Source organism: Acomys russatus, chromosome 11, assembly GCF_903995435.1.
Source record: "Acomys russatus chromosome 11, mAcoRus1.1, whole genome shotgun sequence".
NCBI lineage: Eukaryota > Metazoa > Chordata > Mammalia > Rodentia > Muridae > Acomys > Acomys russatus.
In genome coordinates, this window is record NC_067147.1 from 2,905,900 (window position 1) to 2,920,147 (window position 14,248).

Consider the following 14,248-nt stretch of genomic DNA (forward strand, 5'->3'; position numbering starts at 1 on the left):
GGATGGGATAACCATTGAGATGTAACAAGAATAAATTAATAAAAAATTTTTTAAAAAAAAGAGCTGCTGTGGTCATGGTTGGTACCGGGACTGGGGTATTGCTGTGATAGGCCTGACCTTGCTGTTGTTTAGAATAGTGTGGACTTTGGTACTTTGGGCAAGGAGAGATGTGGAATGCTTTCAGTGGGCCTTAGTGGGCTGCACTAGTAGGAGTGGAAGACAAGGATGCTGAGGGTGATTTGTACCGTGGGGGCCTGGCTCAAGAGGCTTCAGAGGAGAATGCTAATATGTGGCCTAGAGACTGTTCATGCGATATTTTGGTGAAGAATATGGCTGCTTTCTGCCCTTGTCCAGAAAAATCTGCCTGAGAGTAAATTGAAGAGTTATATATTTGGCAGAGGGGAAGTTCCAATCAGCCTAGTATTGACTGTGTTGCTTGGTTATTAGCATTCACTCTTATACAGATCTAGAATGAAAAGAAGCAAGGCAAGCAAGGAAAAATTCAAAATGTATCGTTTGAGGAGAAAAGGAACAAGAAGTATAAACAGATTGTAGAAAAGCCTAATGCTAAATGGAATAAAGGAATTGGTGACCTCAAAGCAAGACTCCACCCAACTAGGCTGCCAGCCTCTGAAAGGAATTAAAGAAAAGTCTAGGATTGGGCATGGTAACGTACACTTGTAATCCCAGCAGCACTTGGGAGGCAGACATGGGCAGGTCTCTGAGTTCAAGACCAGCCTGGCCTACACAGCAAACTCCAGGACAGCCAAGCTTAGGCAGTGAAGGAAACCATCAACAACAGAAAGTTGATAAAAGTTTATTGAAATGAGAGGGCCATGTTCCATCCCAGCAAGCAGCAGAACTTAGCAGCTTCAGCTTCAAGGTTCTGGCTTTAGAGTCAAGGAAACAAGAAAGGGATTATGGAAGGCACTGGGGCCAGGCATGTGGCAGGGGTGCCCCTGCATGGAGGCCCAGAGAGGCCATTGTGAAGCTATGAAGGTGAAGCCCGGATTGTGTTGGAGACCCCAAGATGTTGGAGATGCCAGCGCCATAGGATACCTGCTGAGAAGAACTGCTAACATGAAGTAGAAACAGCCAAAGAGAGCGAAGTATGTTGCAGTCACAAAGCTGAAAAGAGTTGAAGACCTGGAGAGCGCTTATGACATCAGACATGTAGATGCAGAGTTTGGAGTTTGCCAACTGGCTTTTGTTCTAGCTTTGGTCCAATATCTCCTCATTATTCTCTCTTTCCTCCCTTTTGAAATGGTAATGTATATCCTGTGCCATGGTGTTTTGGGAGTATGTGGTCTGCATTTCCAGTTCAATTTTACAGGGTGTTACAGCTAAGAGATTGCCATGCATATCAGAAACTTTGACCTATGGACTTTTAAACAGTAGGGAGACTGCCATAGACTATAGATGGAGACTTTTGAAGTTGGGCTGAGTGCAGTTTTGCAATGTGATATAGCTACAAGCCTAAATGGGCCAGAGAGTAGATTGTGGTGGTTTGAATGAAAACGGGCCCTATAGGCTCATAGGGAGCGGCACTATTTGAAAGAATTAGGGCTGGCCATGTGGAGTAGGTGTGGCCTTGTTATACGAAGTTTATTGGTGCCCTTTGAGGTTTCAAATGCTCAAGGCAGGCCCATTGTCACCTTCTCTCCCTGATGCCTACTGATCCATATGTAGAGCTGCACCTGCACCGTGTTTGCTGGCACACTGCCATGTTGCCCACCTTGATGATAGTGAACTGTGAGCCAGCCCCCATGAAAAGTTTTCCTTAACAAAAAGAATATTAGTCTTCAAGTAGATGGAAATTAACAAAGAGGTGCACAACTAGGCAATGTATAGAGAGTGAGGTACTTTGGAGCATTCAGTCTTACCTGGGATGCCTTCATCAAACCCTGCCCCTCAGGGATTCGGCATGTATACGGAAGAAGAAAGAGAAAAGACTGTAAGAGCAAGACCTGCCAAGGACCTCCATGAAACAGTGTCTTCTAGACTCAACAGGACTGAGGTGCCTATGAACTCACAGAGACTATGGAAACATATACAGGGCCTATGCATGCTCAAACCAGAAAAATCTCAGCACTGCAAAGAAGAAGTGTACATATAGTCTCACCCTGGCTAAGAACCTTCTGGGAAAGGAAAAATCAGTGTTTTTCAATGGAACAACACAGGATATACAAACACACACACTATTAAATATAAATATATATATATATATAATATATATGATATATAGTATATTAGGAAAGACTTCAGTACCAGTAGTTGGCCATCATAAAGCAAACTTCATGCTCTTATTTTTGTCTTATTTTTTTTGTTTGTTCATTTTTAGTTTCATTTGTTTAAAGAGAGAGAAAAAAAAATCATGAACTTGAGTGAGTACAGAGGTGGGTAGGATCTGGGAGGAGTTGGTAGAAATAAGAACATAATTAAATTATATTATTTGACAATTTCTTTAATTGAAAATTATTAAAATTTAAATATATATATATGATTATGAAAAGAAGCTGGGCATGGTATCATTTGCCTATATTTCACACAGGAGGCTGTGGCAAGAGGATTATGAGCTTGAGGCCAGAGCTGTATGAGGTAATATTGTCTCAGAAAGAAGAAGGTGACAGCAAGAAACTAAAGGAAGAAAATATAATAGTAATAATATTGTCATCCTATTTGTTTTTAAATGTTGGTGTACTGCATTTAATTCATTCTCCCTCTCCCTTTCCTGTATCCAGTCTTGTCCTCCTCTTACCCTCCTCACTCCCTCTTGAGTCCATAGCCTCTTTTTTAAATTATTATTATTATTATTATTATTATTATTATTATTATTATTATTTTTTTTATACAAATAAGTAAGTAAGTATATGAATAAATAAGTAAATACAACCTGCTAAATCCATTTAATGTTGCCTATGTGAATGTATATTTTAGAGCTAAACATTTGATATTGATTAACATACTGGGAGACCCCACCCTGGGGAAGACTTGTATTTATCTTTCTCGGCATTTATCATTTATCTGTAGTCCTTCCTTTAGGGCTTTGGAATCTTAATTTTTCTTCTACAGTGCCAGTTTGTTCACTTTTGTCATTTACTATTTTATTATGTGCAGGGTTCACTGTAAAGACTCTGTATTAAACTCCAACAAACAAGTTTTTCTAACTTGGTCCAGTTCACAAACCTACTCCGGCCTTGCTAGCACTGTTGACTTAGTCAATGAAAGATGTTTACATAAATTAAATAAATGGGCAGATGGTTTTAGTACTAACTATTTGTATTAGTCCACTAATCCCTCAGATAACATTTTTGAGAATGTTTTATAGATACTTATGATGATTTCTTAAAATATTAAATTGGTATATTTTTACATTTTTAGTTCTATCAAAATATAGCATTACAGTTAAAGCTTACATACACATGAACAGATCTGCAATCTTCTAGACTAAATGCACACAGACTAAACCACGGCAGGGCATGGATGGAAAAAAATACTGTAATCCATTCAGACATTGTGACCATCTTGTACTTATAGGAATCTGTATGGGGACCAAGATGAAAAGGTCTTTTAGTTGTACCCACCACAACAACTGCTAACACCGGGTCACCTCTTAGTTCCAAAGCCTTGGTCCCTCTTCAGTTGTATCTAATGAAAGATAATTTATTCTATACAGAAATAAATCATCTGAGCCATGAGTTCTGGATGCCTTCAGGATGATCATCTTTTTTGTTTGGTTTGTTTTGTTGGTTTTGTCTTGTTTTGTTTTGTTTTGTTTTCCAACAACTTCTTAGTGTCTCCTTAGATCAGATAATGGCCTATTCCATATCAAAGTTCATCAGCACTTTAGTGGAAAGGAAGTGCCAGACCACTCCCAGATCTACTGAAAAAAGACAAAAGACCAAAAGAAAATGAAACCCATTCCTATTACAGTTATCAAACTTGGATTTTAAAGGAGCTGAATAATATGCTTAAAATAGATTTTTATCAACATTTAAAAAATTTAATATAACATGAATATTATAACTACAAATATATAAGCAATATCTAAAACTGGGTCTTTTTATAAAGAGTAAAGGACAGCTTTACTAGGAGCTAAAAATGACACACAACCTTGAACAGTTAAATTGTAGAAGGATCAAGTATGTCCTGATGTCTTTGAAGACTTGCGTCCCATCTTGAATGTATTTACGAGCAGTTTGCAAACAGCTGGATAGAGGATTCAGAAACTGTAAGATATTTTGTGGCTGACAACTAAGAGATTTCCCAGAGCGAGTAAAGTAAACAGAGTTGAAAATAATGAAAAGAACATGATAGGTAGATGGATAGATAAATAGATGGATGGATGGATAGATAGATACATAGATACATAGATAGATATTGAGAGTGAGTTATCATGTTTAAAGGTCTGAAGCATGCATGTTAGAGTCCATAAAAAGATGAAAAAATAAAGTAGAATGGATATTTAGGTGGCACACATCTTTGATCTCAGTGCTCAGGAAGCAGAGGCAGTCAGATTGCTGTGAGTTCGAGGCCAGCCTGGGCTACAAAGTAAGTCTAGGACAGACAAGGGTACACAGAGAAGTCCTATCTCAAAAAAAACAAAACAAAAGAATATTTAGAACTAAAGTCTATGTAAAATAAACACCAAAAACTATTTCATCAAAACATTCCAAAGATTAAGAAAGCATATAAATGTGCAGCCATTCACATGGCAGTGGAGAACTCTAGTGATTGAAAACTTTAAAGCAGTGAGAGGTACACAAATACTGAAAATGACACTGAAGTGACATTCACAGAGGAAGGAAGCCACCCACGCACAGAAACACAGAAACTAAAGGGGAGGAAGAACATTTCAGAAAATCTCTAAGAATATCAACTATTTGAACAACAATAACAAAGTCATGTGGCACTAACGTGAACATAGATTTAAAATTTATCGCGATAATACAATGGGAACATTGTTACTGAACTATTTAAAAACTAAGGCTTTAGCTTTGCCTACAAGTGATAGATGGATTTATTTTAAAAGAGGAATAAATCTATTCTTCTTTTTAAATTTATTATAATTTATTCATATTACATGTAATTGTTATATCTTCCCATTCCCACCCTCCCTCCCTCTTCTGTCCTATTCCCCTCCTCTAGACCTCTGATGGGGGACACTTCTCCCCCACCATCTGACCACAGCCTATCATGTCTCATCTGGACAACCTGCTTCCCCTTCCTCTGTGTGCCCAACCGGCCTCCTCACCCCGGGGTAGTGATCAAATCACAGGCACCAGAGTTCACGTCAGAAGCAGTTCCCACTGCGCCCCTCCCCCCAGCCTTAAAGAATGAGCTAGATCTGAATAGGGGATCGCAGTTTACTGCATGCATTGTCCTTGGTTGGTACAGCAGTTTGTGCACGCCCCCTGGGTCCACATCCTCCTGCCTTCATGGTCTTATTCTGGGGTTCCTGAACCCTCTGGGTTCTTCCGTTGCCCAACTCTTCCATGGGGCTCTCAGTGTTCCAACCAGAGTCCATCTGCAAGTTACAGCAGCTGTTTAGATCCCCCACTGGGTGGAGTTTCTCAGAAGAAATATATGTTGGGCTAAATCGAAAAAATATGTTTAATTTATAGACCACAATATCTAGAAAAGTTATAGTCACAATCTGTGAGCATGACCAAGCCTCCTAACAACTCTTCACACTCAGAGAGAAAAGAGTCGCTATTGTGTTAATACAAATAAATGTAAAAGTAAATTTAATTTTAATTTTAATAGTATAATGAACTAAATTGATGTGATTATTTTTTAGATACTTAGAGTACAATCTGTATAGTTCACTTTAGAAGGAATTAAATAATATGTAAATGGAAGCATTAAGGAAATACAGGGTGGAAAAATAATGATCTACCAATATTAATATACATAAAGAAAGGAAATAAAGGCCAAACCACAGTCACAATGGAAAGTGCTGAAGATAAGTGTCTCTGCAAATCAGGGGTGCTGGAGCTGGAGAGATGACTCAGTGGTTAAGAGCATTGGCTTCTCCTTCAGAGGACCCAGGTTCAGTTCCCAGCACCTACATGGCAGCTCACAACTGTCTTAGCTCTGCTCCCAGGAGATCTGACCATCTCTTCCCGCTTCCTCAAACACTGCACCCATGGGAAAATACCCATACGACAAAACAGATAACTAAAAAGTTTTTAAAAGAATTAGAGATTAGAGGTGAAGAACAAGGAGATAGGCATTCAAACAGTTTGAGCAATTAAAAGCTCTAATGAGCAATGATATTCCATATCCAGTAAATATGAGAAACAGAAAGACTCTTCAGTTGTTCACTGTTCCATGATTTCCCAAAGTAACAAAGAAGAGGAGCAACTGTTTATCTTGAGCTTTACAATTGTTTATTAATAACAGCATAGTATTTTGAAGTATAAATATTAGTATAAATGTTATTTTACTATATCATAGGGAAAAACAAACCACATGTCCCTTCCGGAATCACCAATGGAAGTCTTGCAAAGAAAATCCATAGAAAAGTTGGGAGATCAGTTACTAAGCTCTAAAAGTTAACTGTAGGCATTGTATTGCTTTGTATGTCCCAGCACAAGTTTTAAATTAATTGTGAACATTTTGGAAAAAGAATACCCATGAGCTAGAATTACATTTGATATGGTCAAGTCAGCATGTAGTAGGTTGCAAATTGCATAAGATATGTGCTTTCTGCTTTATGTAGGTGAAGCCTGGGACAAGGAGACAGTGCTCAGCATGGCCCCTCAAACAGTATATTCACTGCTGTTTATTTAAAGAGATATTTATGTTACTATGAAGGACCACTCTTCAGCAGTCAGCAACTCCAATACACGGGCTCTATCTGCCTTACTATGTGGTATTTTGTTTTATTTTTATTGTCTAGACTCATTTATTTTCATATTTTCTGTGTACAAATGTTTCCCTGCCTATATATGTGTGCCATATGTTATGAATGCCTGATGACCATGAAGACCAGAAGGGAGCATTGGACCCCCCAAGGCTGAAGTTACAGGCAGTTGTGAGCCACCACGTGGGTGCTAAGGATTAAAATCTGGTCCTCTACAAGGCTAGCCAGTGCTCTTAACTGCTGAGACAACTCTCCAGCTTGCCATGTTTTTGCAAATAGAATTTTATTGAAACAGAAACAGCATTTATGTCCATTTATTCCGCAGCAATTGTGACAAGCAATTGCAACAGACCACCTAATCTGCTGAGGGTAAAGTGTATGGTGTATCTCCATAGAGCAAAGTTTCTGACGCCAGATTAGATACTGATCAATGCAGTTAGTATTTATTGCCCGTACAACCATACTCCATTTTCATCCACTATTTGTATTAAAGGGTATCTGTTAAGAATGTTTAGAGCAGAAGATAACAAAAAATCCAACCTCTCATAGCTTAATTTATTATACAAGAAATTATCATGTTATATAAGAGAATCTGGAGACAGGAAGTAAGTTCTAGGAAATTGATTAAATATAAAAACCAAGGCCCAGACTTCCTCCTTCTTTGCACCTTCTTTTTTAACATCATCCTGATGACCACAAAATGGTTGTTGATTCTATATGAGATTAGAATCTACAGGCTTTTGCCAGGTGAGGGTTTTTTACACAATATTTTTGGGAGAAAGTTTCAATAATAATTTCCCTCATTGCATTTCTCATGAGAAATAATTTAGTAGTTATTATTATCATAAATCATAAAAGACTCATAGGTAAAATTAAATTCCAGAGACAGACATTTAAATAAGACATATTATATTATGTAATGTTGGTGTCTGGGATATGACAGCACAGTAGACTCTTAGGCAAGTAAGCAATAATTTGCAGAAGAACTGAAGTCTACACTAAGACAGGAAGGGTGACCAGGAACCAACACACAGGAGCCACAGAGAAGACAAGTGCTGAAAGGAGATGAGTCAGCATATGTGACAGCAGCACTGAGCTCCAGGACGAGGCACCTGCATCTCAACTAGGACATTAGATACATGCCAAGTACTTGGCATCATGATCCTGTGATCTCTGCGGAGTCACTCCAGGAAATCAGTTATGGGGATGCAAAACGGCTTTGAAAGCTGCAGGAAGTTAAGGGGTAAAGGCAGATTCTGGAGTCATCCAGGTCTTCATAGGCATAAAGATTGCAATTGTGAATGACTTCTCTGGAAGAGCATGGAATGAAGACATTTCAGACACAATACGGATCCCTCGTAAACACAACTTCAAGGCAGAGCTCTCAAACCAATGATGCTCATTAAATCTACAAGAAAAATTGTGAGAGATTTTCATTTATGTTAAACCTGGGAAACCAGTGATATGAGAGGTTGCTGATGGGAAAGAGCAAGCATGGTCTCTTAAAGAAGACAACTGGGGAAACTTAAAGAAAAACTGAAGGATGTTTATTTCAGAAAAACATTGTCCTCGTGTGGGAAATGTGACTGACTGCTTGAGTGAGGAGTAGGAAACGGTCCTGCCTAAGGCCCAGAGATTTTGTTAGGATTGGGCATAAAGCCAAGTCATGTGAGCTTTGTAAATCAGAAGATACACTTCCCAAAGTGTACACTGAGCAGGCAGCAGGAAGGTGGGAGGATAGAGAAGAATGAGTTACATGTTAAAGAGGCATAGCTAGACAAGGTAGACCAGTAGGCAGAAATGGAAGGAAAGGGTCTTCTTACAAGATGTGAGAGACTGACTGTCAACAGAAAGAAACTAAGAGAATATATCATTCAGTAGCATGAGCTTAAGCGTGATAAGGGATGATGGGAGGTGATGTGGAGATAGTGTTCCTGAGAGTACAAGAGGGAGCATCCATCAGTATGACAGGAGGGGAGGGGAATACAAGCTGAAACCCTGAACATTTGTATATTTGGTAAAAATGAAATACTTTTCATAGCATTTTGTAGTAAGTCTACTCCACAATTATTTTTATTCTTTTTCATTCAGCTAAGGGTCTGTTTATTTATTATTGTTTATATAATATCTATTGAAAATTTTAATATACAGGATTTGAATAGGATGACTTTTTTTTTTTAAACTAAACTCAGTGATCTGAAAACTTAAGTGCTTCATAATAGATTACATCATATGACAATCATCTGTCATTGTTATCAGTTTCTCTGATTGCGTGTAAGTCCGTTTTGGGTCAGACTATGCTTAACATATACTTTCAAATACTTCTCTAGTTATTCCTGGTCATCTATTTTGTTTTAAAGGAAAGCCCTGTATGCTGTCAATATCTGGCAGGCACAGACATTGATGAAACATTTGAATGAGAAAAGAGGCAATTAACCTCATCCTGATCTCCCAATGCCCCCACACTTGTGTTCACAGCTCAGTTTCCTCCAGGACAAATCTAGAGTCACAAAAACAAATAAAATTCACCATGCCTATATTTTTCCCCAGAAACTGTGCTATGCTTCTCAACTATTTTATTTTTTATTTTGTAGTGCTATGGCTGGAATTCAAGGCTTCATATGTGTTACGCACATATTCAGCCTTTGAGATATGCCCTAGCTCCTATGGTCTTCAATTCTGGGGTCAATTTAAAATTATCTTTAACTCACCACTCCCTGTGGCCACCTGAGCCATGAGTTCTATTCCCAAGATAATAGTGCCCACAAAGCCCCTGGAACTCTCCTGTATTTAATCTCTATCCTGTCTGACATCTCTTCAGCCTTGACTTGATAAAATCTCTCAATTAGATGCTTGCCCAGCCTGCCATTTCTCTCACTTTTCCCTTCATTTGTGGCTGTTAACCTCAAACACAATAAAAAATCTTGATAGCACCATCTTGATTTTAAAATGCTGACTCCTCTTGACTGGTCTTAGAATACTGTCTCATACTCTTTAGATGTCTTTCTCTGGACCTCCACATAGACACCCACAGGTCTCAGCTTTCTCCCTCCACACTTATCTTCAACATATGCTATATTCATGACAGCAAATGCTGTATCAGGTCTCCAGGACAGAATAGCATCCTTTGGATGACTCAAGCAGAAGAGATTTCCTAAATGACAATTCTATAGGCTACATACCCATGTCGGTCAAGCTGTGTGCATCATTTTCTTTCTGGAAGAAAGGGTATATGGGAAGGTTTGCTGCAAGCTTCTTATTGGTTTGTAGAAGACTGCTGAATTCCTGTGCCTTCTCACATCTTTCCTCTGTGTGTCTTCCTATGCTCAAAGTGTCTTCATAGAAAGCTCAGAATTCCTATTGTATCTCTGTTTGGCTCTGTATCACATAATCTTAATGACTGCATGCGCATGGGTTCTGTATACAACCCCATTCACACTCTGGAGTACTGAAGGTTAGCACTTCTGCACACAAACTTTGAAGGAATGCAACTTCATGCATAGCAAAGAAGCGCTGAAAATGTGTGCTGAATTATGGACTGAGTACCTGGTGACGAACTGATGACATATAGTCACACTGTGCTTTGAAACCCAAGACCACCTGCTATTTTCTTCATTCTTTTATTAAGATAACTGTCTCTCCATAGCACCGCATTGCTTCAACTTGATCTTCACACTGCTCTTATTCTTCGTTCAAATGATCTTACATGAACACATTTATCTGCCTATGGGCTGACTGGGGTTCCCTTGTTGCTCAAGTCTGAAACTATCCTGCCCCATTCTGATACCGCCTCAATCTGAATCTATTTGTGGTTGGCATCTTTGTCAGTTTGTGGGTGTGGGAATGAATCACTACAATTGGATGCAGAACTCTTGAAGGAAACGAGAACGTAAAACTTTCCCATGAGTTTGGCAGATAAACTATGAAGACAGAGAGAGTTTCTGAGGGCCAGCATCCCAATCGAGACATCAGCAATGCTAAGACAGCAAGAAATCAAGCAATTTTCAGCCTTCGTTTCAATAAGTCTACTGAGGTTATCGGCATGTAGAAGTCAAGAAGGTGGCATTCTGAACTCTAGGCAGTGAGGTCAATGGGGACAAAAAACAAAGCCACTGGGTGAAAGCAGAGACTTCAGACTTCCTGGATGAGCCCTCTAACTTACCATGAAAAGGAAGAAAACAGATCTCAGTGCGACAGGACTGCATTCTGGGTAACAGTAGTGGGAGCAGTGACTACAAGAGAGTGAGTTAAAGGGTTCCACCTCACTTCACACAGCATGCTAAACGACACATCACAAATACAATTTTTCCCCAAACTGATGTTTGCATAAGCAAACTTCTATCCCAACCAAAAAGGAAAAAAAAAAATAGTGAAAATATTTATTGTGTGACAGATATTGAAGATATTCCCCAAGTTTTCTTCCTTCGTTTTGTCATAAATGGGGAGAGTTGGACTGGAGAGATGGCTCGGCAACCAGCAGTGCCTGCTGCTCTTGCAGAGAATCTAAGTTCAGTTGCCTGAATCCACATCAGGTGGCTCCAGATGTCTGTTAACTTGAGCTACAGGGAATGTCATGGCCTCTTCTGGCTTCCACAGGTGCCCACACATATGTACATGTGCATACATACATGTATATATGTGTTCACATGCTTGAACACATACATAACAAAACTAAATCTTAATAGTGTGTGTGTGTGTGTGTTGTGCGTGGAGACTAGAATAGGGAATCAGTGAATCCCGCTATTACTTTCTCGCTTAATCCTTTAAGATATGTCTTTAATTGAACTAGCAGCTCTGTGGGTCATCTCCTAGACTGGCTAGTCATCAAACTCCCAGGATCCCCCTGTCTCCACCTCCACAGTGTTAGTGTTTGCATGCCTTGTCTTCTCCATGTGTATGCGGATTTAAACTCAGGTCCTCATGCTTGTACACCTAGCACTCTTACCTACGCATCTGTCCTCCATCCCCAAGATTTTTAATATTAAGATTTGCCCTCCCCCCACAGTGTGGTGCCTTTCTGATATGAGACTGTGCTTCCCTAATGACCGGTAAGTTTTTCTCAGGGACTAGTCACTGCTGCAGCGGATGCAAGGGAGCAGAGTGAGGCTTAAAGTAGGTGAAGATATCAAAATGTTTGCTTCAGCTCAGTGTCTAATCCATCATCTCCTTCAGGTCTTAGGATTTCTACTGTGAGAAGAAGGCAATTACTGAGCCTCAGTTATCTCTCAGTTTATAGACTTGTCCCAAAAACCAAAGGAGCTAGGATGTACCTGGAATGCCAGGAGGACCGTGAGCTCCACGCAAGTCTGGGTTACAGAGAGACCTTGCCTCAAACAAGCAACAACACCAATAATAAACAAATAAATTATAAGCATACACCTACATGCATGCCAGCCCAGAAGTATAAAATCATGTTAAAATACAAGTAGTCTGGGAGTAGGTGATAAAAATCTCTGGTGTCTGAAAGCAAACTCACCCTGCATACTATTCTCCTACCCAAGTGTCATGTATACCTGGCTCCTGTCCAAGTACGACAGAGATGATCAGAGGGTGGGGCACAGAGCTGCAAGATCTGACACTAGCAGGGCCTCTTTTCTTTCCTCCCTTCCTCTCCCCACCCCCACCGCCTTGGGCGCTTCCTTTCCTGCCCAAGTTCCCTTGCTCTGCCAGAACCAGAGTGACAATATGAGATATCGCATCTGAAGAAGCACAGCCAAATATTTGATTTGGACGACGGCACTGAAGATGCCTCATCACAACTGTGGGTGCCCAGATTACCAACGCCTTGCTCTTGGCGTCGGCACATGCTGCAGTGAGTACAAACTGCACGGAAGAGCGCGTTACAACACGGATGGAAGAGATCCCAAATGGCTGATGTGCAGTGTCTTGTTTGGGGAAGAGTTCGCTGATGAGGAATAAGCTGAGGAGGCAAGAGGCTGTTGTTTTTCCTGTCAAGGCAAATGGTACTAAGAATATGGCAAGCGCATTTAAGCTTTTTTCCCCTTTTCTTACTTGGATTCAGAAACACTTGGCGATGGATGATAAAGCGATTGCTGCTCCTGGGGTGATCACAGTGTGCTCCCAGGGACGCCTGCCCCTCTCCTGGACATAGGGCTGGCTTCATGTCAGTCAGCATCACCAGTGACAATGCAGGTCTGGGAATTCCTGGCTGTTTCCGATACTCTGCTATATCCAATCTGAAGTGGCCTGAAACATGAATAAAATCTGTGAGCATAGAAAAATTCCTGAAACAATGCCATCTTCTGTTTTCATTGTGGGGATAATAACGCCCCAATTTCTTGCAGAAACATTCAACACTCCTGAAAGAAGCCATGAGGGTACATTCTTGGACCCGTGGCATTGGTCAAAGAACCAGAATGCAGAAGGTCCTTCTTATGGCTGTTTCACTCCCCAGAGCTCCAGAAATCCTAACTATGGTCTGCAAATACTAAATAGAGTATCCTCAGAACAAATTATGCATAGCTTTGAAATGGCACACCTTTCTGAAAAGGATTGAGAAAACTCAGGCCACCCTGTCCAGGACCTGAGTCACCACTTTGTCCAGCATACTGTGTGTATCTGATGCCCCTAAAGTTGGTCTTGCTTAGCATACTGACTGTTTGGTACTGAAACGCTGTGTGCTGATAATCCCGCTTTTTGTAAAGAGGGGCACTGCAGTGTCCTTCACGAAGGACAAAGGGGACATTTGTCCTGAGTGTTATGTGGTAATACTTCAGGCTGCTATTTGATGGTCAGGCATCCCCTGGAGATCTTGGGACATACTGTTCTCAATTTCAACAAAACAAATTTCTCCTTTAAACACATCAAATCTTTCCATCTTTCGAGTTTCAGGGATAACAACTTTGAAGTTGAAAAGATACATTAAAATGCAAAATCAGCGAGGCTTTGGTCATTATACACACGGGCAACACAGTCAGCACATTAATCATTTAAGAACAGAAAAGGATGCATGCATCAGTGCACACTTGTGACCAGTCCACACTTCATGTTTTCAGTTACTGTGTTTACACACACACACAAACACACACACACACACACACACTTACTGTGTTTACACACACACACACACACACACACACACACACACGTGTACGTACACGAAAACTTGTTTATATAAATGAATTGAATTCTTGGAGGACCAATGTCATTTTCATGTGTTACGTGTTTCTATATGTTTAATAGCTTCCCCTGTTGACTTGAATATTCTCTCCTCAAATAACTTGTCATATAAGAGACCTCTGGATAATATGCTTCTGCTATTCACTCATCTGTTAGCCCTGTGCTAATCATGCCAAGGTCATGAGTTCAGTCCCCAGGTGGGCCATTTACATTTGCTCTGCTCCAAAGCACCAGGCTGCA